The sequence below is a fragment of the Gekko japonicus genome, unplaced genomic scaffold (assembly GCF_001447785.1).
Source record: "Gekko japonicus isolate JY-2015 unplaced genomic scaffold, Gekko_japonicus_V1.1 scaffold2941, whole genome shotgun sequence".
In the NCBI taxonomy this organism is placed as follows: Eukaryota; Metazoa; Chordata; class Lepidosauria; order Squamata; family Gekkonidae; genus Gekko; species Gekko japonicus.
In genome coordinates this window covers 157541-162551 of record NW_015170365.1, presented here as the reverse complement: position 1 = coordinate 162551, position 5011 = coordinate 157541, and positions in this window count along the sequence as shown.

The following is a 5011-nucleotide window of genomic DNA, read 5'->3' as shown; positions in this document are numbered from 1 at the left end:
CCTTCCTTCCTTCCTTCCTTCCTTCCTTCCTTCCTCCCTTCCTCCCTTCCTCTCTCTCTCCCCTCCCTCCCCCTCATATCTTAGTTCTCCTTCCTTCCTTTCTCCTCCCTTCCTTCCTTCCTTCCTTCCTTCCTTCCTTCCCTATGCCTTCCCTTCCCCTGTGCTTCCATTTCAGTTCTGGGTTTCTTTCTTTCCTTCCCTCACTGCTCATCCATGGCTGCCCTCCTGTGTCTCTTTTCCTTTCCACCTCACCTCAGAAAGGCTGTTGTGGACCTGGCCCTGAGAGAAAAGGCTAAGGAGCGTCGGGCTTTGCAGTTAGGAAGGAGAGATGATAGAAGCTTGTAAAATTATTTTAAAAGTGTGGAGAAGGTGGGGGAAGAGGCCTTTCTCTCCCATCCTATGAGGGGGTCACCCGATGAACCTGATGAGCAGCAAATTCAGGACAAGCAAACAGAAGGACCTGCCTTCCCGAAATGCAGAGACGACTTGGGGAATTCACTGCCACACGGTGGCCAACAGTTCCAACCAACTATTTTTTTTACTTTTGATTTATTGATTGCTTTTCCCCACACACCTGTGGGCTCAGAGCGATTTACAGTTACCCATGAAATTTGGACTAACAATATTCGTGGGGGATAGGGAAGACAACATACAGTATTTTAATTACACACACATTGTAGCTGGCCGGAGGCTTCATCTGCGGGCTGGATCAGTCGTGTTCCGACGGCTGTATTCTTGTCGGCTGGCTGATGACATCAACTATTGAAGGCCATAGCCAGGGGTCATTTTGTAGAAAAAGAGGTGCAGGAGCTCATTAGCATAACTCATTTGCATATGACACCCCCCCTGACATCACTGGGAGTGTGTCAGAAGGCAACACCCACCGCTCAGGCTCCACTGGACTGTTTTGGATTGCTAGCTATTGGGGGAGGGGGGAACGTGCAGATCTGCCCTCACAGAGGAGGGAGAGCTTGTACCTGAAGGCAGGCCGGGGGGGAGGCCTCTGCAATTTACCTGGCTGCTTCTTGCTCCTTGTGGCCTGACTGGGGGCTGCTGGGAGCAGGGGGCTGGGCTTGTTGCATGTGCCCGCCCCCTGGGCTCCTTACTGCCGGAGCTCCGCTCCTGTGCGCTCCCGCAGGAAATGACCCCTGGCCATAGCTAAATGAAACCTCCACCTTTCAGGGCAGTCTACCACTGGGTACCAGACAGACGGGACAAGCCCAGAAGCACCTGGGTGGTCATTTTTGGAAGCAGCGTGTTGGATGTGGCTGGGCCTTGGGCCTGATCCAGCAAAGGCTCTGCGCATGACGGAGGTGAGAGCTGAACCAGAGACCTCCCAGATCCCATGCTTAGCCGCCACTACTCCACACACGTGGAAGCGGGAGGGGCTCAACTGAGAATCCCCCTCCCCCGGAATCCTGTTTGTTCCCTATCACAAGGGCCTCGTTTTCCTGGCACCTCCTTGCCTCTCTGCTTCTCCACGAGCAGGGGTAGCTCTTCAAACCCCCCTTGTCAGCAACATTCCTGTGACCACGTTCTGCCTGGTCAGCGGTCCATCCCCGCCCTGTCCCTTTTGTCAGCCCTCGTCCACAACGCTTAGGGTGGCTTTCATTCCTGCCAGCTCCTGTGTAGCTCATAAATCCCAGAAAAGTCCCGAACGGCTCAGCCGACCTCCTGGGATAAACAACACCGTGCCCATCGAATGCTGTGGCGAGCGATCAAATGCTGCGTTCACGGTCCTCCCCCCTCTGCCTCCCGCCTACAGTGAAATCCCCCCCCAAACCGAGTCTCCCTAGTGGGAAATTCCAGACTGCCACCCATCACCTCTGGCTCAATAATTTCCCAGCCCATTAAAACTATGATGCACCTTGTAGTCCCAAAGTGCCCAATTCCTGAGGGAGGCTGCCTGCCGCATCTCTGCACGCCACACAATGCTCCTCGTTCTCCTCCCAAAGAGATCCTGCTGTTCTGGCACTGGCTGGTTCTGCGTCTGGCATTTGCTCCACATTTTCTCCACACTGGACGATCCTGCATTGGCTTTTCCCTCTGTTTTAGCAAACCCACAATGGAATAGACTTTCCTATTCCTTTTAACATCGGACTTTATGGTACCCTCTGCATTGCATGCCACTTTCGCTGTCTTTGCTCATCGGGTTTTGTGGTACCTTCTGGCTAGATGTATGGCCGTTCAGGGGTCACTTTGCAGTCAGTACGGTGCTGCCTCCCTGGGTATTTGAATGTGGTTTTGAGCTGCACTTTCCCCTCAGTGTTGGGAAAATGTGGAGTGAATGCCAGGTGCAGGACCAGCCGCTGAGGAAAAGATGCAACTCAAAACCACATTCAAATACCCCGGCCCAACGCCCGTACTGACTGCGAAGTCACCCCTGAACAGCCATAAATCTATGCAGAAGGCACCGTAAAATCCGATGATCCAAGAAAGCGAAAGCAGCATGCAGTGCGGAGGGTACCATAAAATCCGATGATCAAAGAAAGCGAAGGCGGCATGCAGTGTGGAGGGTACCATAAAATCCGATGATCAAGGAAGTGAAAGCAGCATGCCACGCAGAGGGGGATTTCTGTTCCAGGGCAGGTTTGGTAAAACAACGGAGGGAAAAGCCAGTGGAGAATCGCCCGCTGTGTCAGGTGGGGTCGGTGCATTGGAAGACAGAAAGAAGCACCACGAGTGACTTGCCTGTTGAGCTAGCTTTCCCTCCTACTGCCTGCCAGCTTTTACTTTACTGAATTGTAGCATCCAATGCGCCACTCCCTTATTTTCCCTGGCGCTTGCCCCTAGTCAATCCATCCCTGTCTTGGAGAAATTCATTACGAGATGTGAGATATTCTTGTTCAGGGCTTGCCTCCCACCCCTACATTTACAGAAGCGACATCTCCCAGTTGGGGTGTACATGTGTGTGGGGGGTACATATTGCATCTTGTGCATGCACATAGGCAGCAGATAAGGGTGCCCACTCATGCGCTGGTCTGCACACAGGGTGACCTCCGTGAGCAGCAGAAGGTATGTTCGGTTCCACACCAGGAAAAGTGTTGCTGGCAGATGTTGACTAATGCAACTCGTTAAGGATGCAGGACAGGGCGGGCTCCTTCTGGTCACGTGGAATCTTTTGCTCCAAATGCCAGCATTTAGCGTCTCTTCTGCACGCTGCCCAATACACGTCTCTCCAAATGCTCAGGCACAAGGAAAAAACCACGCCCACTTGTGCTGTTCTGCTTTTAAACTCTCCCGGCTAATGTAGCCACGCCTACTGTACATTTACCAACCAATAAGGTTGTATGCATAAGGACCAATCACGGACGTTCCCGCTCAGGGAGCTTGCTGACAAGTGATTGGTTGGTTCTTCCTGGGCTATCAATGCGATTGGATAGATTTGGATCCTAGCCCAGGACGAAGCTTAACATTGTACTTCAATTAGATGATTCATGTATTGCAATGGCAGCTATTGAATGCATTACAAATTCCTCCCCCCTAAGTAAAAACATTCCTTTACATTCGTAATCACTTAGGTAGGTTGGTGCTCGGCGCACCCGCTGAGACCTGTGTAGCGGTACAGGCTCAGGATAAAATTCAGCTTGGGGGGCCCTGCTTGACTCTGGGATCTCAGAGTCAGGTAAAATTCCGCCCTCTGTTGTGGGTCTGAAGGTAGGGGTCTGCCCTACTTCTGGGACAGTACTGGGCTCAGCAGTACTCACCTCCAGAGGAGGTCTGGGACGTTCCTCAGGTTCAGGGGACTCAGCCGGCTGGGAGTCTAGGCGTTCCTTTGCCCACCGCTGCCTAAGCTGGTCTACGTGGCGTCGCCACTTGCGGCCATCTGCAAGCTCGACCACGTACAGTCGTGAACCAACCATCTCAGTTACTGTGGCTGGTAGCCACAAGTGACCCCCTGCATAATTCCTGCAGAACACCTTGTCGCCTGGTTCGTAAGTGCGGACCAGCACTCTGCTGCTGGGGCTTCAGATCATTAAGATCTGGGTGGAGATGATCTAACAGGGTGGTGAGGCGGCGCCCCATCTGCGGCTGTAATTGCTTTTGGGGAGATCAGAAGGGCTTTAAGAAGAAGGGAGGGGGCCCTTTAAGGAAGGGGGCAGAGCCGCCAAGAGCTCCACCTTAGCTATGGGCCAGTCTGTAAGGCGGCTGTAATTCTGGGGGATCCCCAGGTCCCTCCTGGAGGCTGGCATCCCTAGCCCACAAACACCCAGTGAGTTTCATGACGGGGGGGGGCAGGGTTGGAACCCAGTCTCCTCACTCCTTGTGCCCCCTGTATTCTGTGCTGGTCCCCGGGTTAAGCCCCACTTACCTTTGAACTGGGCACCACTGAACATCTGACTTAGAGAAGGATCAAGGTACGAGGCTTTTGTTTGCAAAAAAAATGGCCAGCAGCTGGAGCCAGGTAAGAATGTGCCGAGCTGATTAGCCCTCCCCACAACAGACACCCTGTGGAGTAGGTGGGGCTGAGAGAGCTCTCTCGAGGACTGATCCCGAGAGAGCAGCTCTGAGAGAACTTGTGACTGACCCAAGGTCACACCAGCAGCTGCATGCAGAGGAGTGGGGAATCAAACCCGGTTCTCCCAGATTCAAGTCCGTGCTCCTAAGGGGGCCACCCCCCCTTTATTATGGCAAATAATGGCAGCCCCACCAGAAAAATCTCTGCCCCACAAGCCACAAAATCCTGGCTACGGGTTGGTTTACAGACTACAGAAATCAGTTCCCCTGGAGAAAATGGATGCTTTGGAGGCCGGGAGAAAATGGATTCTTTGGGGGGGGGGGGGGGACTCTGTGGCCCTGGACCCCACTGAAGTCGTTTCCAAATCTCCAGGAGTTCCCCAACCTGGATCTGGCCACTGGCCAGTCACCCTCTCTACTCTGTGCGCTTATTGCCGGATTAGATTAAGATGAGGAAGAACTCGTACGCCGTCCTGAACTCGTCAGCAAAAATGTGACCGCTAGATTGGGGTTGCCAGTTCTGAGTTGGGAAGTACCTGGAGATTTGGGGGGG